The sequence below is a fragment of the Phyllobates terribilis genome, unplaced genomic scaffold (assembly GCF_046119375.1).
Source record: "Phyllobates terribilis strain yellow unplaced genomic scaffold, ASM4611937v1 Scaffold_47__1_contigs__length_9908305, whole genome shotgun sequence".
Classification (NCBI taxonomy): domain Eukaryota; kingdom Metazoa; phylum Chordata; class Amphibia; order Anura; family Dendrobatidae; genus Phyllobates; species Phyllobates terribilis.
The window spans coordinates 7,303,868-7,328,602 of NW_027362807.1; the positions used below are offsets into that span (position 1 = coordinate 7,303,868).

At 47.4% G+C, this 24,735-nt stretch overlaps 1 pseudogene; it reads left to right on the plus strand.

Moving 5' to 3' along the window:
* The window catches only part of LOC141191570 (uncharacterized), a 773,803-nt pseudogene that overhangs the window by 644,889 nt on the left and 104,179 nt on the right, over positions 1 to 24,735 (plus strand).

Genomic DNA, 24,735 nt, shown 5'->3' on the forward strand with positions numbered 1-24,735 from the left:
GCCCCCACACAGTGTAATGCCCCCATTATGCCCCTTATGCAGTATGTATGATGCCCCACACAGTGTAATGCCCCCATTATGCCCCTTATGCAGTATGTATGATGCTCCACACAGTGTAATGCCCCCATTATGCTCCTTATGCAGTATGTATGATGCTGCCACACTGTGTAATGTCCCCATTATGCCCCTTATGCAGGATGTATGATGCCCCCACACAGTGTAATGCACCCATTATGCCCCTTATGCAGTATGTATGATGCCCCACACAGTGTAATGCCCCCATTATGCCCCTTATGCAGTATGTATGATGCCCCACACAGTGTAATGCCCCCATTATGCCCCTTATGCAGTATGTATGATGCCCCACACAGTGTAATGCCCCCATTATTTCCCTTTTGCAGGATGTATGATGCCCCCCACAGTGTAATGCCCCCATTATGCCCCTTATGCAGGATGTGTGATGCCCCCACACAGTGTTATGCCCCCATTATGCCCCTTATGCAGGATGTATGATGCACCGCACAGTGTAATGCCTCCATTATGCCCCTTATGCAGGATGTATGATGCCCCCACACAGTTTAATGCCCCCATTATGCCCCTTATGCAAGATGTATGATGCCCCATACAGTGTACTGCCCCCATTATGCCCTTATGCAGTATGTATGATGCCCCACACAATGTAATGCACCCGTTATTCCCCTTATGCAGTATGTATTATGCCCCCCACAGTGTAATGCCCCCCATTATGCCCCTTATGCAGTATGGATGATGCCCTCACAGAGTGTAATGCCCCCATTTGCCCCTTATGCAGTATGTATGATGCCCCACACAGTGTAATACCCCAATTATGCCCTTTATGCAGTATGTATGATGCCCCCCACAGTGTAATGCCCCCATTATGCCCCTTATGCAGTATGGATGATGCCCCCACACAGTATAATGTTCCCACGGTACCGCCTGAGGTCCTGCAGTTGGAATAATCCCTCTGGAGTTAGTTTTCCCTTTCCCTGCTTCTCTACATATAGACCCTTGAGCATGTATACATGCGTGTAGGGGAGCAGGCCTTACTAGATATCGAGGCTTTGTACAGTAATATATCGCATGAGGCTGGTATCAGTGGAGTAAGATGTTTATAGAAATCGAGATCAATAGAGTGTAGCAGACATAATGACTTCATGGACCATCTTCTAAAATTAATTCTTACTCATAACTAGTGTTGAGCATTCCGATGCTGAAATATCGGGTATCGGCCGATATTCGCGGTATCGGAATTCCGATACTTAATTCCGATACTTTTGCAATATCGTATACCGGAATCGGAAGTTCCCATAATGCAATGAGCCATTTTCATTTTATTCAGCCAATGAGGATCCTAAGAAGTGTGGGCACATCCTGTTAGGCATGTAGGCATGTTAACTAATGGCATGGCTGTGATTGGCTGCTGAAATGATGTCATGATGCACTATAAAAGCCGCCGCCGCCATTTTGAGCTCACTCTGCTGTGAATTCAGTTAGGGATAGGACGCTGTTGTTCTGAGGGACAGTTTTAGCTACCTATTTGGTCTATTCTGCTTTACCCAAGCTACTTTATAAATCTCTGTGCCTTGCAGTGCTAGTGCACAGTTCTCTGTGCTGTTCACCGCTGTCTGCAAGGTCTGTGTGTGTGAGTGCAGCTCACCCTGTAGTGTGTACTTCAGCCACGTCTGGTTGTAGTGCACTCAGTGTGTGTCACTGCCTCATACATTGTCCTTTTTTGCCAATTCATAATTTTTCCTGATATCTCCTATTAGTGTGGTGGTTCCATCTGTATTCAGCTAAATTTGTTCCAAACACACTATATAGGAGTAGATAGAGAAATTTTTTTGGTCTTGCAGCGCTAGTGTACAGTGCTCTGCATCTGTACTGTTCACCGCTGTCTGCAAGGTCTGGTGTGTGAGTGCAGCTCACCCTGTAGTGTGTGCTTCAACCACGTCTGGTTGTAGTGCACTCAGTGTGTGTCACTGCCTCATACATTGTCCTTTTTTGCCAATTCATAATTTTACCTGATTTCTCCTATTAGTGTGGTGGTTCCATCCGTATTCAGCTAAATTGGTTCCAAACACACTATATAGGAGTAGTTAGAGGAGCCTTTCTGCAGCATTGGGCCCTGCAGCCCCAGCCAGATTAGTATTAGCCTATTTTTTGCAGCCTCATCTATTGCATTGTAGGTTACCTTCCTACATTGTAATAGCTACAAAAAGTTTGTGATACTATCGTTATTACATCTTTAGGCACATCCAGTGTCTTTTTGTGACAAAAAAAACCTAAATAAAGTTCACCAAACACTCCACTTTACAGTTGTGTAGGCCACATTAGCTCATATTAAAGTCTAGTCCACACTTTATAAAATTAGTGTTTCTTATACCTGTTAGCAGCTGTTCAGGAATAAGCACACTAAGCCCTTAGTACTTTTCTGCCTATCTTTATCAGTCTACCAAGATGAAGAAGGCAGGGAGTAAGGCATGTGGTCGTGGGCGTGGAGTTTCTGCAGGGAGAGGACGTGAGGATTCTGTGCCTGCAGTGAGAGGATGTGGGGATTCTGTGCCTGCTGCGGGCACCAGTGACTCAGCATCCCCCAGTTTTACCAGGGAACAGTCCTTTATGCGCAGCTTTGTAGGAGCTAGCCGTACCCCACTGCTGCGCGAGGACCAAATTGAAGCCGTTGTCGGATGGATGGCAGCTAACGCATCGACTTCAATTAGTTCCAGATCCTCTCAGGTCCTGAGCACTGAAGAGCACCCATCTGTCTCTTCACCACCTGCCAAATTGCCCTGGCAGTCAGAGAGCCCTGGACAGGAGCCATCTCTACTTCTGTTCTCTGAATCTCTTGGCTTGGAAAGAGGGGGCCAGTCAAGCAGAATTCGAGAATTTGAAGAAGAGGTAGTATGCAGTGATGCTCAACCGTTTTGTCTCTCTGAATCTGAAGAGGCGGGTGGGCCAGTGCCTATGGTCAGCAGCACACCTCAGTACGCATCTGATGATGAGACTCAGGTGCCACTTTCTGGTGCGTACTGTGCTGTCGAGACTACCCAGGAGAAGCAGTTGTTTGAAGAGGGTGGTGTAGATGATTAGGTCCTTGACCCATCATGGCGTGAGGGACAGGAAGGTGGTGGGAGCAGCTCTGAGGAAGAGATTCCCCGAACGGCCCAAAAAGGAGGGAGAGGGAGGGGGCAGACTTGGTTGCCTGTAGCCTCCACTTCGGCACCCATTAGGAGCATGGCTCTTCCAAAATCCAAAGCGGGCGCTCCCAAGACTTGCAGTGCCTGGTCCTTTTTTGACACAGTTGCAGATGACATTTGCTTTGTCAAATGCAAGCTGTGTAATCAGAAGGTGAAAAGAGGGAAAAGTGTCAGCAACCTCAATACCACAAATATGTGGAAACATGTGCGGACCAAGCACGTGGTGGAGTTACAAAAACACACTGAAGACCTAGGCCAACCTACAGCGCCACCTACCACCTCTTCAGCTCGTGTTGTAGCCTCTTCCTCCAGCTCACACACAGCTGGTTCGGCTTCCTCACAGGATCGCCATGGAAGAATCTCTGGCACTGTTGTACAGAGACACAGTGTAATTCCACCCACAGCACCACTTTCCCAGTCATCCTCACACTCCCAGGCCAGTCTACAGCCATCGTGAGCACAGGCATGGGAGAAAAGGCGCCCATACTCTGCAAACCACCCCCGAGCACAGGCTCTGAATGCTGGCATTGCTAAACTACTGGCCCTTGAAATGCTATCATTCAGGCTGGTGGAGACTGACACATTCCGTAACTTTATGGCATTGGCAGTCCCACAATACAACGTGCCCAGCCGATTTTATTTCAGCAGGCAAGCCGTCCCTGCCCTGCAACATCATGTGGAGGGAAAAATTAAACATGCGCTACAAAACGCCGTCAGTAGCAAGGTCCACCTGACCACCGATGCGTGGACCAGTAAGCATGGACAGGGACGATACCTTTCCCTCATTGCCCATTGGGTAAATGTTGTGGAGCCGGGTACAGATCTTGAGAGTGGCGCTGTACGTGTTCTGCCAACTCCAAGGATTGCAGGAATCCAGTCTGTACACATTGACTCCTCCTCATACTCCAGTTCCTCTGAATCAGCGCTGCAGGAGCCGTCACGGTTTACCTCCACATCGACCCGTGAACGGTTACCTGTTATGGTGACCAATATGAGCACAGCCGTGGCCAAACGTCAACAGGCCGTATTAAAATTAATTTCTTTGGGGAATCGAAGCCACACAGCGCAGGAGCTCTGGAATGCCATCAAGCAGCAGAGCGACGTGTGGTTTGTGCCAGCGAATCTCCAGCCAGGCTTGGTAGTGTGTGACAATGGCCGAAATCTGGTGGCAGCTCTGGGCCTAGGCAACCTCACTCACATCCCATGTCTGGCACATGTGCTCAACTTGGTCGTGCAGAGTTTTTTGAGGGACTATCCGGATCTTGATGCACTGCTTCACAAGGTCCGCATAGAGTGCGCTCACTTGCGGCGTTCCAGCAATGCAAGATCACGCATTGCAGCTCTGTAGCGCCGATTACGTCTTCCGGAACACCGCATCATATGTGACCTACCCACCAGGTGGAATTCAGCGTTACATATCTTGGAGAGGTTGTGTGAGCAGCAGGCAGCAGTAATGGAGTACCAGCTGCAGCAGGCGCAAACAAGTCGCAGTGCGCGCCGTTCACACTTCACCACCACTGAGTGGGCCTCTATGAAGGACATTTGCCACGTTTTGCGTGCCTTCGATTATTCCACGCGGATGGCGAGTGCAGATGATGCACTAGTCAGCATGACTATCCCCCTTATCTGCCTGCTTGAAAAAACACTGCAAGCACTAAGGGACGAGGTTTTGGAAGAGGTGGAGGATGAGGAGTCACAAATGCCATCTGCTTCTCTACAGTCTGCGCAACGTGGTTCCTCACAAAGGCCTAGGCAGGGGACACTTTGTGAGGAGGATGAGGAGGAGTCAATGGATGAGGAAGACATCTGTCCAGAGGAGGGAGGTACACAATGCTCTAGTAGTCAGTATCTAGAGCGAGGGTGGGGTGATGCAGAGCAGGCAGAGATCACGCCTCAAGCAGGGGACAGCGTTTCTTGGCCAGTTGGCAGTCTGCAGCACATGGTTGATTTCATGCTGCAGTGCCTGAGAAACGACCGCCGCATCGCCCACATTCTCAACACGGCTGATTATTGGGTGTCCACCCTCCTAGATCCTCGCTACCGGGACAACTTACAAAGCCTCATAACACCGTTGAACCGGGAGCGTAAAATGCGGGAGTACCAAGACGCACTGGTGCATTCCATCATGTTCTCCATTCCAACCGAGAACAGTGCTGCTAGTGCTTTACAAAGCAGCTCAGTGCGTCGAGGCAGTGGAGGAAGCTCTGCACAAAGAGGGAGCAGAAGCAGCGCCTCAGCACAAGGCAAGACCAGTATGGCCGAAATGTGGCAAAGTTTTGTGTCCCCGCCGCCACAAATGTCTACACCATCACAGACGGCTCCAGTCAGCAGGAGGCAACGGTTCCGTCAGATGGTGACAGACTACATGTCTTGCCCTCTTAGTGTACTCCCAGACGGCTCTTCTTCCTTCAAGTTTTGGGTCTGTAAGCTGGATACATGGCCAGAGCTTAGTCAGTATGCATTGGAGGTGCTAGCTTGCCCTGCTGCTAGTGTATTATCGGAACGCGTCTTTAGTGCCGCAGGTGGTGTACTAACAGACCGTCGCATGCGACTATCCTCCGATAACGTTGACCGGCTTACTTTTCTCAAAATGAACAAGGCCTTGATCTCTCATGAATTTGCCAGTCCTCTTCCAGAATAAATAATTGGTTGGCAACAGTATCCAGGTCTCCTGTTCTGTTCATGTTTCTACCACCTGAACTGTAATCCCTGAGCTCCAACACCGCCAGTTGGCGCTCGGAAGTGCCGTCTGCACAGTCAACACTTGCTGCCGTGTTATTGGGGTTCAGTAACGTCAGCTGTTCCCCTGCTGTGCGGACGGCAATTTCTCCTGCTCTGTCCACATTCTCACTACTACAGATTTTAAAGTTGCTCCAATTACACCTCTGGCTCCTCTGTTTTCAGTATTATCCCTGAGCTCCAACACCGCCAGTTGGCGCTCGGAAGTGCCGTCTGCACAGTCAACACTTGCTGCCGTGTTATTGTGGTTCAGTAACGTCAGCTGTTCCCCTGCTGTGCGGACGGCAATTTCTCCTGCTCTGTCCACATCCACTGTACTACTGATTTAAAACCTCCTCCAATTACACCTCTGGCTCCTCTGTTTTCAGTATTATCCCTGAGCTCCAACACCGCCAGTTGGCGCACGGAAGTGCCGTCTGCACAGTCAACACTTGCTGCCGTGTTATTGGGGTTCAGTAACGTCAGCTGTTCCCCTGCTGTGCGGACAGCAATTTCTCCTGCTCTGTCCACATTCTCACTACTACAGATTTTAAAGTTGCTCCAATTACACCTCTGGCTCCTCTGTTTTCAGTATTATCCCTGAGCTCCAACACCGTCAGTTGGCGCTCGGAAGTGCCGTCTGCACAGTCAACACTTGCTGCCGTGTTATTGGGGTTCAGTAACGTCAGCTGTTCCCCTGCTGTGCGGACGGCAATTTCTCCTGCTCTGTCCACATCCACTGTACTACTGATTTAAAACCTCCTCCAAATACACCTCTGGCTCCTCTGTTTTCAGTATTATCCCTGAGCTCCAACACCGCCAGTTGGCGCTCGGAAGTGCCGTCTGCACAGTCAACACTTGCTGCCATGTTATTGGGGTTCAGTAACGTCAGCTGTTCCCCTGCTGTGCGGACGGAAATTTCTCCTGCTCTGTCCGCATTCTCACTACTACAGATTTTAAAGTTGCTCCAATTACACCTCTGGCTCCTCTGTTTTCAGTATTATCCCTGAGCTCCAACACCGCCAGTTGGCGCTCGGAAGTGCCGTCTGCACAGTCAACACTTGCTGCCATGTTATTGGGGTTCAGTAACGTCAGCTGTTCCCCTGCTGTGCGGACGGCAATTTCTCCTGCTCTGTCCACATTCTCACTACTACAGATTTTAAAGTTGCTCCAATTACACCTCTGGCTCCTCTGTTTTCAGTATTATCCCTGAGCTCCAACACCGCCAGTTGGCGCTCGGAAGTGCCGTCTGCACAGTCAACACTTGCTGCCGTGTTATTGGGGTTCAGTAACGTCAGCTGTTCCCCTGCTGTGCGGACGGCAATTTCTCCTGCTCTGTCCACATTCTCACTACTACAGATTTTAAAGTTGCTCCAATTACACCTCTGGCTCCTCTGTTTTCAGTATTATCCCTGAGCTCCAACACCGCCAGTTGGCTCTCGGAAGTGCCGTCTGCACAGTCAACACTTGCTGCCGTGTTATTGGGGTTCAGTAACGTCAGCTGTTCCCCTGCTGTGCGGACGGCAATTTCTCCTGCTCTGTCCACATTCTCACTACTACAGATTTTAAAGTTGCTCCAATTACACCTCTGGCTCCTCTGTTTTCAGTATTATCCCTGAGCTCCAACACCGCCAGTTGGCGCTCGGAAGTGCCGTCTGCACAGTCAACACTTGCTGCCGTGTTATTGGGGTTCAGTAACGTCAGCTGTTCCCCTGCTGTGTGGACGGCAATTTCTCCTGCTCTGTCCACATCCACTGTACTACTGATTTAAAACCTCCTCCAAATACACCTCTGGCTCCTCTGTTTTCAGTATTATCCCTGAGCTCCAACACCGCCAGTTGGCGCTCGGAAGTGCCGTCTGCACAGTCAACACTTGCTGCCATGTTATTGGGGTTCAGTAACGTCAGCTGTTCCCCTGCTGTGCGGACGGCAATTTCTCCTGCTCTGTCCACATTCTCACTACTACAGATTTTAAAGTTGATCCAATTACACCTCTGGCTCCTCTGTTTTCAGTATTATCCCTGAGCTCCAACACCGCCAGTTGGCGCACGGAAGTGCCGTCTGCACAGTCAACACTTGCTGCCGTGTTATTGGGGTTCAGTAACGTCAGCTGTTCCCCTGCTGTGCGGACGGCAATTTCTCCTGCTCTGTCCACATTCTCACTACCACAGATTTTAAAGTTGCTCCAATTACACCTCTGGCTCCTCTGTTTTTAGTATTTACCCTGGGCTCCAATACCGCTAGTTGCTGCTCAGAAGTGCCGTCTGCACAGTCAACGCTTGCTCCAGTGTTATTGGGGTTCAGTAACGTCAGCTGTTCCCCTGCTGTGTGTCCGGCAAATTCTCCTGCTTTGTCCACATCCACTGTACTACTGATTTAAAACTTGGTCCAATTACACCTCTGGCTCCACTCTGTTTTTAGTATTCACCCTGGGTTCCAGTACCGTCAGCTGGTTCTCGGCAGTGCCTTTGGATTAGGTGCCTCCTTCTCGGTATCCAAGTTCCACCAACGTCTGCTGGTCCTTGGTAGTGCTTTCTGGCACAGGTACCTCCTGCTTAGTAACCGAGTTCCAGTACCGTCAGCTGGTCTTCGGCAGTTCCATTGGCTCTTGTACCTTCTGCTACCCATCCGGGTTCCAGTACCGTCAGCTGGTCCTCGGTAGTTCCATTTGCTCTTGTACCTTCTACTACCCATCCGGGTTCCAGTACCGTCAGCTGGTTCTCGGCAGTGCCTTTGGATTAGGTGCCTCCTTCTCGGTATCCAAGTTCCACCAACGTCTGCTGGTCCTTGGTAGTGCTTTCTGGCACAGGTACCTCCTGCTTAGTAACCGAGTTCCAGTACCGTCAGCTGGTCTTCGGCATTTCCATTGGCTCTTGTACCTTCTGCTACCCATCCAGGTTACAGTACCGTCAGCTGGTCCTCGGTAGTTCCATTTGCTCTTGTACCTTCTACTACCCATCCGGGTTCCAGTACCGTCAGCTGGTTCTCGGCAGTGACTTTGGCATGGGTACTCCCTCCTGCCTAGCCTGGTTCCAGCACGCCAGCTGTTTCCGGGTAGTGTCAACGTCACTTTGCCTCCAATGCGTTGTCCTGTCGTGTTGCGGTCGGGTTAGCCGACTCTATGGTGCCTGCAGTTTAGGTGACTCCTATGTGGGCTGCGGGATCTGGCAATGAAGGCTGGTTCCATATTGCCAATAGGACAAGCACCCCCTGTAGGACTGTGGGTTTTGGTAACTGCGGCCGGCTCGCGGCCTTGAACTTTTTTTTACATGGGTACCTTCTGCTACCCATCCGGGTTCCAGTACCGTCAGCTGGTTCTAGGCAGTGCCTTTGGATTAGGTGCCTCCTTCTCGGTATCCAAGTTCCACCAACGTCTGCTGGTCCTTGGTAGTGCTTTCTGGCACAGGTACCTCCTGCTTAGTAACCGAGTTCCAGTACCGTCAGCTGGTCTTCGGCAGTTCCATTGGCTCTTTTACCTTCTGCTACCCATCCGGGTTCCAGTACCGTCAGCTGGTCCTCGGTAGTTCCTCAGCTTTCTTGTACCTTCTGCTACATTTCCAAGTTCAAGCTTTTTGAAATGGTTCTTGGTAATCACTCTAGATCTCCCTGACGAGGACCCTGAAGACGAGGACCCTGGAGACCAACCCTAAGAAGACGAGGACCCCGAAGACGACGACCCTGAAGACGAGGACCCTGAAGACCACCCCGAAGAAGACGAGGACCCTGAAGACCACCCCGAAGAAGACGAGGACCCCGAAGACGAGGACCCAGAAGACCAACCCGAAGAAGACGAGGACCCCGAAGACGAGGACCCCCGAAGACGACGACCCTGAAGACCACCCCGAAGAAGACCAAGAAGATGACCCTGAAGAAGTTGACCAAGAGGACAAAGAAGAGAAGACAAGCACCAAGATACAGAAGAACAAGAGACAGAAAACCAAGAAGCAGAAATACAAGAAGCTGCAGAACAAAAAGCGGAAGAACATTAAGCATAAGACTAAAAATCAGAGCAAAAGATAATATCTAAATTATAAGCAGAAGATGACTAAGCAGTGTATGGGGGTGAGTCCGTTCCTCCTTGTGGTGCCCCTGGAAAAGACCTACTGCTGCAGGCCAAACTGAACACGGACAAATCCTGTTGTAAATCTTTTGTGACGGGCAGAACGAAAGGTGTAATGTCCAACCTTTTATAGATAACAACTACAGGAATGCCTGCCACAAATAAGAATATGATGAAGAAGAAGAAGATGAAGAAGTAGAATATGAAGAATGTAAAAAAAAAAAGAATAATACGAAGAAGGTGAAGAAGAAGAAGATGAAGAAGGTAAAGAAGAAGTGGATGAAAAAGATGCTGAGGATGATGAAGGAGAAAGTGTGGGAGAAGTAAACAAGAAGGTGAAGAGCTTGGAAGTAGTGAAACATAAATATCTGACAAAATATAAAAATACTTAACATAGTCAATATTTCCGTAACTCAGAACGTCTTAAAAAAAAATATTAATTCCTGCTATTCCATTTGATTGGGCTAAACCTCTATGCCTTTATTGTCTCCCCCACCTCCCCCAATACATTCTACATTATTCTTAGTTGTTTTCCTTCATGTAGAATTAACCTACAAGGAAAGAAAGGGTTTATTTTCATTCCGATATTTCTGTCCCATTGACTTGCATTGGTTTCCGGTATCGGAATCGGTGATATCCGATACTTTTTCGGTATCGGTCCGATCCAATCCGATCCGATATTTCCCGATATCGGAAGGTATCGCTCAACACTACTCATAACGTCTTTCTTTTGACAGGAAATACTTACCCGAGCTCAGGGGTACTGCGATGGGGAGCCCCTGTGCCTCCTCATTTGCTAATCTATTCCTGGGCTGGTGGGAGGAAACCAAAATACTCAGGGATGATTATAAGTGGTGGCAACCATATATTGGGGCATGATATAGATATATAGACAACATTTTTATCATCTGGTCAAGGACGAGTGAACAATTTCTTGAATTTGTCAAGGAACTCAATATCCATAGAGTGGGCCTTAGATTTATATCAGAGTTTAATTATTACCAGTTGCCTTTCCTTGATGTACCAATCAAGAAAGTACAGGAAGGGAGCCAGGGCTGTGGAGTCGGTAAGCCAAACCTTCGACTCCTACTCCTAAATTTCCATGACACCATCTCCGACTTCACGACTCCGACTCCCTCATACATGGCTCATGTTTAAGTGATAAATTTACAGTAGCACAAATTTTTCTCAGCTAAAAGTCTAGACCCTTAGATCAGGAATAGGAAAGACATTTATAGGACATTTCATAACTTTCCCAAATTCTTATGAAAAAATATTCCTCACAAACTGCATTGAACTATTGTACCCAATTTATTACATATTTTAGGCGTCGGAGTGGGTCCATTTTATACCGACTCCGACTCCACCAAAATGGGCACCGACTCCGACTCCACAGCCCTGGTTTGGACCCTAGGGACACTCATCTACCATAAACTATTAAAGTGGGATAGCCACCACCCCATCCTCCTGAAAAAAAAAAAAAAAAAACATATCCAAGGGCCAATGTTTACAGTTGAGAAGAAACTGCTCTAATGTCACAGATATTAATATACAGGCAAAAGACATAAACACCAGATTCAGGGAAAAAGGTACCCACAGTACATTTTGGATTCTGCACGATTGTTTGCAGAAAAACAGGAGAGAGAGACACTCCTACATACCTAACAAGACACCAAGAAAAATATGGGATAACACAAGTAATAGGAACTTGTGACAATCAGAGTGACCATATCTTTAATATCCTCAGAAAACACTAGAATGTACTTGTGGCTGACCTGGACCTGAGGGTGCTGTGTGATCTACTCCCACAATAACTTTCAGAAAGGGTTGGTCAATTAGGGACCGTTTAGTGCATAGTTTCTAAAAAAAACTGCACCCAAGGGGACATGGCTAGATAGAAGAATCTGTGGTTTATTTAGATGTGTAGAAAGTTGTACATGTAATTGAATGAGACCATGTAAATCTTTCTCGAGTTCCTCTACAGGTGAAACCTTTTTCCAGAGGGATTATTCCAACTGTAAAACCTCAGGACTTGTATATGTGGTCACATGCCTCTACCTCCGAGATTATGTATGCACGACCAAGAGGCAGTCTAAGAGGAGTGTGGAGGGGGCATTTGGGCGAAATACGCCATGGTTGGGTGTCACGGGTGTGTCAGAGGTGACAGACAGTCGCCCTGCAGGGGTTTGCAAGAGATCTCCACATTTGGCAATGCAGACAGCTGCCTAGATGGGAGGCTTTGTTTAGGACCCAGATTCTACCTCCATTTAGTCTGGGTGTATATATACCTGGTGTGTCTATGTTGGCGTCACCGGGTATACTCATTTCTACTTGGAACTTGGCTGAAGCAGCATCACGTCCTCTTTGGAGTCTTGAGGCCGTGTGCCCTGTTGGAGTTTCTTCTAAAGCGAAGCTGTAATTCCCCTGTGTTGTCTTCCCCTTTTGTCTTTAGAGTGCTAGTGGAGGTTGACTAGTGCTCATCTCCTTCCACCCCCAGCTATAGCCTTATGCCAGGGATAGTTGGGCGAGGCATGTGATGATCGACAGCTGTGGAGGCTGTATAGGGACATTAGGTAGAGACAGGGTGATGCTAGTCCAGTTTAGGAGGTCACCTCTTCCCCCTTTTCCCTAGTATCTGGGCTCCCTTTCCCTTTCTCCTCTGTGTTGCACTCACACCTGGCGTGACTCTCTGCGTTGCACTCACACCTGGCGTGACTCTGCGTTGCACTCACACCTGGCGTGACTTCAGGACACCCCATTAGTGAGACACATGAACAGTGCACATTGAGGTGAAACAAGAGACATCTCCTTTTGCATCATTGAAGTGGTTAAACCCAATGTGAGAGGTGGTGATCTTAATAGATGTATCCTCTAAAAGTAAAGTGAGTGGATTTCCAGACTGGATTCATTAGGCCCTAAGGGACTGAATGAGCAAATTTCCTATGCCTGTTTTGTATGAATACAGACCCATTCCGGATTACATTTTAGGATTTTATACTCTACCCATTGCTACTCAGTTCCCTGTGAACGAGGTTCACATTGTTTTACTTCATCAAGAGATCTGAGCTTCTATATCAGAATTATTTCTTATCAGTTATATCCCAATTATACTGTTTAGTAACTAACAAGTGTGGTGATCCTTGTGTATCTCTAATTATGCAATAGGGGTCAAATATGACCATTTAAGAGTATACTGTGGGCCACCATCCCATATATTTTGTAGTGATAAAGTAGATCCACATGCCGATTGCATGATGGGATGATGTACAATACTTATTTTTAGTCTCCCATGATACTGATCTGAGAGAGAGGATTTTTCTGTTGGTGGAATGCAATCCAATACCATATGCGCTCCGGTGTGGAACGCCGACATCTGGGCATGCACATTTGTGAACAATGATCCTAGATGGAATGATAACTGCGGGCATGCGCAGTCACAGGTACGAGTGGCGCGGCGGCAATCAGTTTATCTGGTGTTTCAGCATAAAGCAAGTCACTTCCCGACATGCACACTAGGTGATGGACATTATCGAACCTCCAGCTCATGAGAAGTAGCGTAGGCGCAGTATATTATTGTAGACAGACTCTATTCTGTATATCCTGTGACAATTCACCTCTAGGAATGGGAATGAACCTCCTAGTCTGGGAGGGGTTTTGGATGAAGTGGGATATTTAAACATGGACACCTGGCTATTAGGCACACTATGCTGAACATCATGAATTATCATCCCTCTATCAAGCCTCCTAATGAACCTGTTGGGAAAATACATTGAGGCGGATTATTGAAACATTCTGTGAGTACCATACCCTTTCCTTTTATACATATTGTAGGGGTTTTACTCACTGGGGCACAATGGGAGGAAAACAGGAGGCATGTTCTTAAATTTCATGTGGGTTTATTACTTCATAAACCCAGAAGCCAAACAGAAAAGCAAATAGCCTTTAGATCAGGCAAACAAAGTAAATGTCCTTAGCAGGTCTCTGCTCAGCCCGGCCTGTGTGGCACACAAGCTGGGGTAGCGTCCAGTGTCCTGGCTTGGTCTGAAGACAAACATACACAGTAGGCCTTCTACCTCCAAACACACAGACCATGTGCCAAACAACAGCCTTCATTTTATAGGCTGTTAACCACACCCAAAGGTGAGGTATGTGGGTAGCTGGACCCGCCCATTCTCTCCTAGCTACCCGTAACCCGGCTCCTAGGTGCGCCAAACGATCCTCTTAGTACTTATGTGCCCTAGAGAAACACTCCGGGTTACATCACAGAGACCAGCCATCTCTGTGACACATCCCTCCCATTGACTACGCGACCATTAGCCACCTTTCATACCTCCCCCCCTCTGCCTAAAGTCGTGGGCTTGACACCTTTTACTACCAGACAGGGGATTTTCGAGAGATCATCGGCATTACCATGTAGCTTCCTTGCTCTATGTTCTACAGGGAAGTAGGAGTCCTGTAGGGCTAAAAACCCGAGGGTGACTCTGGCATTTTTTCACTTTTTTTCCTCATCCATCGGAGTGGAGCATAGTCAGATAATAATCTGTCCACCGCACACTTTATAGCCAAGCGTTCCTGCCCTATGACCGAATAATTTTTCTCGCAGGAGGACAGCTTTCTACTCAGGTAGAGGACAGGGTGCTCCTCCCCTTGTATCTCCTGGGAAAGGACTGCTGCTAACCCGACATCTGAGGCATCTGTCTGGAGTATAAACTCTTTCTTGAAGTTCGGGGCAACCAGGACCGGTTGCCTACACAGAGCCAGTTTCATCTTTTGAAAGGATGTCTACGCCGCTGCAGTCCACTTGGCCTTGGCTGATTTTGTCCCTTTAAGGAGGTCAGTTAGGGGTGCGGCCATCATGGCGAAGTTTGGGATGAATTTCCTGTAGTATCCCACGATTCCCAGGAAGGCTCTGACTTGCTTTTTCGACACCGGTCTCAGACAATTTTGGATTGCCTCTACTTTAGTATTTTGGGGTTTTATCTCGACTCTACCCACTACATATCCGAAGTACTTGGCTTCTTATTTCCCCATGCCACATTTCTTCGAGTTTATTGAAAACCCCACCTTCCTCAGAGCATCAAACACAGCCTGAATCTTTTCCAGATGACTCTCCCAGTCTGGACTGAAGATAGTATTGTCCAGGTATGTTGCGGCATATTTCTTATGGGATGCAATGATGCAATCCATAGCTCTCTTGGAATTTTGCAGGGGCCCCCTGCAGTCCAAGCGGCATCCGGGCATACTGGAAGCATCCGTCCGGCATAGAAAACGCAGTCTTCTCTTTGGCTACCTGTGCCATGGGGATCTGCCAATATCCCTTCGTCAGATCCAAGGTGGTTATGTGCCTTTCTGGCCCAAGCCTCTTGATCAGCTCAACGACGCGTGGCATTGGATATGCATCAAATTTGGAAACCTCATTCAACTTCCAATAGTCGTTGCAGAATCTCCACTCACCATTGGGATTTGGGACCAAGACGATCAGGCTCAACCAACTGCTCTTGAATTCTTCAATGACACTGAGCTTCAGCATACAAGCTACCTCTTTGGATATCAACTCTCGTCGGGCCTCAGGTATCAGATAGGGCTTCAAGTTCACCCGCACATGTGGCTCCGTCAGAGCCTTGTGTTCTATGACCCTTATGCAGCCCGACAATTCTGAGAACAGATCCCTGTTCTTCTGCATCAACTCCCGACACTGCTGTTTCTTGGCCTTCGTTAGCATTTCCGCTATTGCGACTCCTCCAACGTCACCTTTTAGTTTGCCCAGAAAGCATGGAGCTTCCACAGCCTCTCTGTCTTGCCACGGCTTGATGAGGTTGATGTGGTATATCTGGTACGGCTTACGTCGTCCCGGTTGATGAACCTTGTAGTTCACTTCACCCACTTTTTCCACCATCTTATATGGCCCTTGCCACTTGGCCAAGAACTTACTTTCCACCCTAGGAATTAGCATGAGGACTCCGGTCTCCCAGATTGAATTGCCTCACTCTGGCTGACCGGTTGTAGACTCTGGCATAAGCTTCTATTGCCTGGAGGAGATGTTCTTTTGCGATGGGCATCACATTCACAATCCTCTCCTGCATCAGAGCAACGTGCTCGATGACGCTCCTGTGGGGCGTGAATTTGGCTTCCCAGATTTCCTTTGTGACATCCAGAAGACCCCGCGAATGTCGGCCATACAGAAGTTCGAATGGCGAGAACCCTGTAGAGGCCTGTGAAACCTTTCGGTTGGAGAACAACAGATACGGTAGGAGACAGTCCCAGTCTCTACTGTGCCTTTCTATGTCCTTCCTCAGTATACTCTTCAGAGTCTTGTTAAACTTTTCGACTAAGCTATCTGTCTGGTGATGTTATACTGAAGTCCTCAGTTGGGAGATTTGGAGGGCTTTGCATAACTCCCTCATCACCTTACTCATAGAGGGAATTTCCTGGTCGGTGAGTATCTCCTCCCTTTTGTAAGCCTGTTGGGGAAAAAACATGGACCAACTCACGGGATATATTCTTTGCGGAGGAGTTTCTCAGTGGAATCACTTCAGGATAGTGTGTGGCATAGTCCAGGATAACCAATATAAATTGATGCCCACGAGCAGATTCAACCAGGGGACTGACCAAGTCCATAGCAATTCTCTCGAACGGCACTTCAATAATGGGCAATGGCACGAGGGGACTTCAATAGTGAGAGGTGGGGGCGGTTAACTGGCACGTAGTGCAAGACCTGCAATACTTAAATATTTCCCGGTGACATCCAGGCCAATAGAACCTTTGTAAAAGATAATGCCTTACCAACACCAGATGCAGCAAGCCTCCATGATAAAGACGGGGCCAGCACATGTGCGAAATACTGATGCAGACAGCCACTCACTAACCTACCAATTCATGGAGGGGGTGGCTGTGTAGTATTATACATGCACACCGATGGAGTCTGCATAGGGCGCCAGTCACACAGATATGTGCGATGCACAGTTTCTGGCTTGCAGCTTGTTGATGACGCCCATACTATTAGATCAGGCGGGCTGCCCAGCACTATATACGTGCACCCCCACAAGACAGACGCCCCAATTCACCCAGCCAACACTAAAGAAGCCTGGCCGCATCCTGCAAAAAAAATGTGCAAAAAAGATGAAAAATAGTGTATAAGATAAATACACCACATGAGGTATTGGTCGATATTTTGGCCAAAATACACAAGTTCGCAACCCAAACGTCAAGGGTCCTCATACTTGCGAGCCCTAACACTAAACATTAAAAATGGTGAACATTGGACATAATTTCAAAAAACATCACAGTAAGGCTGTATTCCCACTATTCTTTTTTAAAGCGTTTCCGCAGCGGCAATTCCGCTGCAGAAACGCTTAAAAAACGCTTGGTAGAAGGTCTGCCATGTTCCCCAATGATAATCCCATGTGCTGTGCACATGCTGCGTAAATTTCCGCTGCGGATTATCATTGCGGAAAAATCCACAGCACTACCAATTATTTTGCGTTAGCGCGGTGTTTTCGCCGCCATTGACTTGCATTGGAACGCATGGAATCCGCATCATTGCATCTGCAGATGCGGAATCCATGCTTTTCAATGTGCTTATGGTACCCGGGTTTGGAGAAGAGGAGACTCTCCTCCGGACTCGGGTACAATAGAACCTGTAAAAAAAAAGAATAAAATAGAAAATATACATTATACTTACCTTTTTTTACCTATTTTTTATTATTTACCATTCTTTCAGTCACCCTATATAAATCCATGCCGGTTGCATGGATTTATATAGTGTGACCAAGTTGTCAAGCACTTTCCAAGTGATGCTAAAATCGCTTGGAAAGCGCTTGACAACCCGCATGTGAAGAATGCTTCACTTCCGTACAATCCGCATGCATTTTTTTCTGCCAGGGAGATGCAGAAATGCTCAGGAAAAAATCCGGAGCATTTCTGCATCGTGGGCACATAGCCTAAAAGATAATGCCTTACCAACACCAGGTCAGATTACCAATGCACTGCAGGATGCAGCAAGCCTCCATGATAAAGGCGGGGCCAGCACATGTGCAAAATACTGATGCAGACAGCCACTCACTAACCTACCATTTCATGGAGGGAGTGGCTGTGTAGTATTATACATGCACACCAATGGAGTCTGCATAGAGCGCCAGTCACACAGATATGTGTGATGCACATTGTCTGGCTTGCAGCCTATTGATGGTGTATTTATCTTATACACTATTTTTCATCTTTTTTGCACAGTTTTTTGCACTGTGCTTCACACATATGTGTGACTGGCGCCCGTCCTATGCAGACTCCATCGGTGTGCATGTATAATACTACACAGCCACCCCCTCCATGAATTTGGTAGGTTAGTGAGTGGCTGTCTGCATCAGTATTTTGCACATGTGCTGGCCCTGCCTTTATCATGTAGGCTTGCTGCATCCTGCAGTGCATTGACAATCTGACCTGGTGTTGGTAAGGTATTATCTTTTACTGTGATGTTTTTTGAAATTATGTCCAATGTTTACCAATAGAACCTATGCACGATCCGTTCCTGCGTTTTTTCCACTTCCAGATGTCCCCCCAAGACATGTGAATGGGCCATGTCCAACACCTTCCATGTAAAGGGGCCCAGCACTATTAACTGCTCCACACTCTCCTCCCTCACTTTCTTGACCCAGTACAACAACTCCTTACTCATCATAAAATGGGGAAACCTTGTGTCAGCCCCCGACTCCTGTGCAACCCCATTTATAATAGCGACATTATTAAAGGCTTCCTTCAGAGTTAGGTCCCTATGTTGGGCAGACCCAAAATTCTCGCTGGTCACCCCTAACTCTGGAATGGCAGACTCAGGGGGCACTACCTCCTCATCCCCCACAAGGACACAAAAAGGAAACCTGTCTGACCTGGGTGTGGTGATACCTCCTTTAGGGTTAATTTTTTTTCTTATCTGAGCCAGTGAACCCAGAACCCTTCCCCCACAGATCCCAAAACAAACAAAAGCCCCAGCCTATAATAATAGGGTGCAACAAGTCCTGAACGACGCCGACCTCGTGGGACTCTGTACCGTGGGCCTTTTCAATGTCCACTCTGGCCCGTAGGGTAGTCTTTAGCATCACCATGAATGCACTGAACGCCGACTTTTTTCCCCAGGATCATTTGGAGAGGAAGGGTGGCCCTCATAAGGGTCACCAGGCTCCCGGAGTCTAGCAGTGCCGTTACCTCCCATCTGTTCACCTTCACGTGGCATGCTTGTGGCCCCTCGATGGGTGGACAGTTCACACTGCAGGCCGGATAAGCATAATATGAACAACGTTGTCCTATGCTGCAGTCCATCGGCTCAAGGGTCAGGGGACTACGGGCGGCTATATGGCCTGGGCCGTGGCACCTCCAACAAACAACATCACCTGTATGGACCTTGGGCACCACCTCCCTCGTCCATTTGGACCTTGGAAGTCCCACCACTTTTGGGCCTCCACCCCCTGTTGGGAACTCCAGTATGTAGTGGGCTGCCTTCCCAAGGAACCTTCAACTCCCTGGTATCTCTCGATCAGTCCGACCAGTTCACCCACATACCAGGGATCACCCTGGGCAACCCACGGCTGTATGGGCCTCGGCAGGGAGTGCACAAACCGGTCCATCACCACCCACTCTACCATCTGCGCAGACATTGAGGACTCTGGCTCAGCCACTTCTGGACCAGGTGCAGCAGGTCAAACATTTGGGACGGAGGTGGTTTGTTCCAGTGATACGAACCCGCTGTGCCCTGATAGTCATTGTCAACCCCAAGCGTGCGAGAATCTCAGTTTTTAGCTTGCCATACTCTTTGGCATCCTGCAAATCTAAATCATAGTATGCCTTTTGGGCGTACTATGCAAAGCTAAATAGGGCGTACTATGCAAAGCTAAATCATAGTACGCCTACTACGCGTACTTCTGGGGCTCTCCAAGTCAAGTATTGCGACAGTACCTCTGCCCACTGCTCTTGTGGAAATTTCTCCCTCTCGGTGACCCTTTGAAACACCATCAGGAAGGTCTCATCCCCCAGGGTCATTTTCTGCAAAGCTCGTCATGCTGCCTTCCGGACATGGGAGTCATCAGTCGGACCTGGGGTTGGAGCGCTCATCCTGTCCTGGATGGCGGTTGCCAGAAGCTGCATCTGCTGACGTTGTTTCTGCTAGTGCTGCTGGATCTGCTGTAACTACAGCCTGTTGGTCTCCTGTTGATGCTGCTGCGACTGGACCAGGTGTTTAAGCAGGTCCTCCATTTTGTCTTGCGATGCTTGCTGGCTTGCGACAAACTTCACCCAGGGCATGCAGTCCATCCTGTAGCACTCATACGTCTCTGCTGGGAACTCTGCCCGCAAGTCTAAGGGTATGTGCACACGATGCAGAAATGAAGCAGAAAATTTCTGCATCATTTCTGCATCTCCCTGGCAGAAAAAACGCATGCAGATTGTGCATGCGTTTTTCCTGCAGAATACATGCGGATCCACATGCGGATTCACATGCGTTTCCTCATGCAGATTGACAAGCGCTTTCCAGGCGATTTTAGCATCACCTGGAAAGTGCTTGACAACTAGGTCACACTATATAAATCCATGCAAACAGCATGGATTTATATAGTGTGACCCGAGAGAGTGTATATACTTACCTCCGATGGCCCCCGGTGTCCTGCTCACTCCGTTCTCCCGGCTGCAGGCAACTTTGAATTGAAAGACCTGCCGACGTCAGCGTCACGTGACCCGTCACATGACTCTGACGTCAGCGCAGGTCCTACAACTCACTGCAAGTGCCGGGAAGCAAGGAGGAGCACAGCGCGGGCCGACAGATGGTAAGTATATATATATTTTTTATTTTATTCTTGTTTTACAGCTTTTTTAATGGTACCTGGGTGTGGAGGAGAGTCTCATCTTCTCCACACTCGGGTACCATCCGCACATTAGAACGCACCAATTACGCAAGTACAGATGCAGTCTTGCGGAATTGGCGCGTTCTAATGCAAGTCAATGGCGGCGAAAACGCTGCGTTTACGCAAGATTAATTGACATGCTGCAGATTTTTGAGCGCAGCGTTTACGCTGCGGAAAAATCCGCATCATGGGCACAGCACATGCGGATTTCCATTGGGGAACATTGCTTCCCTTCTACCATGCGTTTTTCATGCGTTTCCGTGGCGTTTCCGCAACGGCAAAAACGCCGCGGAAACGCATGAAATACGCATCGTGTGAACTCAGCCCAACACTACTTGTGGAGGTTTTACTCACTTGGGTGTGACAGGAGGAAAACAGAAGGCATGTTCCTTTAAAAGTTCATGTGGGTTTATTGCTTCATAAACCCAGAAGCCAAACAGAAAAGAAAATAGCCTTTAGATCAGGCAAACAAAGTAAATGTCCTTAGCAGGTCTCTGCTCAGCCAAGCTTGTGCGGCACACAAGCTGGGGTAGCGTCCAGTATCCTGGCTTGGTCTGAAGACAAACATACACAGGAGGCCATCTACCTCCAAACACACAGACCATGTGCCAAACTACAGCCTCCATTTTATAGGCTGTTAACCACACCCAGAGGTGAGGTATGTGGGTAGCTGGACTCACCCATTCTCTCCTAGCTACCCGTAACCCGGCTCCCAGGTGCACCAACCGATCCTCTTAGTGCTTATCTGCTCTAGAGAAACACTCCGGGTTACATCACAGAGACCAGCCACCTCTATGACACATGCCTCCCATTGACTACACAACCATTAACCACCTTAGAATACCTTGATACATATCTGGTTTTATGATTACCCCACGGCTGATGAAAGGGAATCTGTCACCCCCTGGGACTTATCTGACCTCTAATATTGGCATACAAGCGATAGAAATGTGAATCTATACATACCTGTATGCCTCATATTAGAGGTCTGTTTGCTGAGAAATGGCTTTTTATTCAGTGAAGATTCTGATGCTTGCTGGCCGTGGGGAGTGGATTCCCTTTAATAAATACTCACTTAGCCCCATTCTTCGTGCAGATACTAATAAATACCGGACCTATGAGATTTTTACCATATGATAGTTGGATAGTTAGGGGTGTATCATCCATAGCAGCAGCCCACAGGGCCACTATGGTGCCGGTGAAAAAACACAGAATTTGAGCTTGGTTTAAGTCGGTATCCATGCAGCACATGAATGCATGTTTACTATGGCCATAAATCAGAAAAAAACTATAAGAAAAAAAATGATCATAAACACTGCTGTAAATAAATAAATAAAAGCCAAAAGTGCATTTAAATAAAATAGGGTTCTTAGTAACACTGTTTTTGATCAAAAATAGCATCAAAGCTATCCCACCATGGTAAAATGAACCCATTCAGGATAGTCCTACTCTGTTTAATATTAAAAACTTTACCATGTATCAAAGCCTCAAACTTCTGTGTGTGAATCAGGCATGAGATCTAACGTGATAGAAGATTACAGTCCGGGGAAGACGGGAAACATTCATATAGACGGCCGGTGGAGATGTAGTCAGTGAAGAACTCTGGCTAAATATGTTTGTAGAATCGTAGTTGAAGATGAAGATGTCATCATCCTCCTCATGAAGTAGTTATTTCTCATGTCACGTGTAATGAATATCTCCTGCAGTATTGCTAATGCCGATTGCAGTGTCGGTAAATGAGACGAGAATTAGCTTTATGGAAGATGAGTCTTTGAGAAACGTGTTCAGCTACAGACTCCAAGGAAGAAACTGCTTGTTGTATGTGGCCTAAAATATATAGGTATTATTACTAGATGTAAAGCAGAAAACTAAATACTGTAAAATAATAAATCTCCTCATATGTTTCCCCTTATTATCTCCAGTAATTGTATTATTACACAATATCAGATCCTCTCAGTGAAGATCTTCTATTTAAGAGAATTTTCCTTATGGACCCATCAAAGACTGATATGGATAGAGACAAGATGGCAGAGAGGATATTACACCTCACCCTAGAGATCCTCTTCCATCTTACTGGAGAGGTGAGAGATTCTGATGACGTCACATTACATCATTCTTATCTATGGGAATAACAGATGAACAGAACTGGAGAGGTGAGGACTCTGGAAATGTCTGTAGTGAGATTTATTAATGTGTCTCTCCATAACCAGGATTACACAGTAGTGAAGAAGACCTCTAGTGAGCGCTGTCAGGACCCTGTGTCTGAGGGATGGGGAAGACCCCTGAGCCCAATCACAGGACCTCCATCTCACCCCTTCATACTTGAGGACATCAATGACCAGAAGATTCTAGAACTCACCTACAAGATGATTGAGCTGCTGACTGGAGAGGTGACACTGCTGGGACATTATACTGTAACGCTATGAAAGGATCGGGGGGATGACGGTATCATTGTGTTTGTCAGGTTCCTATAAGATGTCAGGATGTCGCTGTCTATTTCTCCATGGAGGAGTGGGAGTATTTAGAAGGACACAAAGATTTGTACAAAGACGTCATGATGGAGGTTCCCCAGCCCCTCACATCACCAGGTAATAGACAGGGCTAAAACCACACGGCCTATAATTATCTGTATGTAAAGAATGAATTCAGTCCCTGTATGTGTTTCCTCCAGATGTATCCAGTAAGAGGACAACACCAGAGAGATGTCCCCGTCCTTTTCTTCCACAGAACTGTAAACAAGAAGATCCAAATGTTCCTCAGGATCATCAGGTAGATGGAGAGAAGGTGTCATGAGATCTCCCCTATGATGTGTAGACGGCTGTGAAGGTCTTGTGTTCAGTCTTGTTTTATCCACCAGTTTTATATGTTTTATATTTGTGTATTGAGAACGGCGGAGATGGCAGGATTAGAGCTGATCATAGATGTGACTTCTCATCTGCTTGTGACTTTTACAATATTTGTTTCAGGGTGAAGATCTCAACCATATTAATACTATAGAGGCATATGTAAGGGCTAGTGAGCGGTGTAAAGAGGAGATTCCTACATATGACTACCCAGGTGAGTAGTAACCACTAAATGCAAAGAAGTCACAGATTCTTCTCAGTCACCGGCTGTGGCTGCTTTATCGGTTGTGTAGTCCAGCTGTATCACAATCGTGTGATCACCATTTTGCCTCTAGACCACAACATTCTCTTCCACCCAAAACTGTTCAAATGATTTTGGGCATTGAAACCCTTTTCCATAGAACTTACAACCTGGAGGATCCACCTACCCCCTGGGATTAGAAGACGCTGACCGTTACCTGCCCAGATCTGTAAACTACAAAGCCAGAAAATCACGTGAAAAAAATATTTTGATGGGCCTGTAAGAGAAAGCGGAGGGTAATGATGCTGTTGGCTTCCTAGATCCCTGATATCTTATTGGATGAATCTACCTTCTCTCCCTTCTGTGCTGCTTAATGTTCTCATATGGTTCCTACAAGACCAGGTCCAGTCTTTCTGGCCAAACTTTACTTTTATGATCTACAACATTAAATGTGCAGTGAGGGCCAAGTGTGAATTTTTGTACAATAACAACAGAGTTTCCCTTTATCCTGACTTTTCAATTTCTTTTAAAACCGACTAACTTCAAACAGGATTGTGATAAACGAAACAATAAAAACATTACACCTGCGCCCTGATATATCTCTAAGCTAAATTTAAGACGCCTCAGCTCTGCACTATTATAAAAAGTTCTCTTTGAACGTCTAATATTTCTTCTTGAAATTCATCTGACAGAAAATATTGTCCCTTACGATAGTTTAGATTGCCAAGAGCCACCGAGCCCCATACTCTAATTACCCCAGAGAGGTTTCACC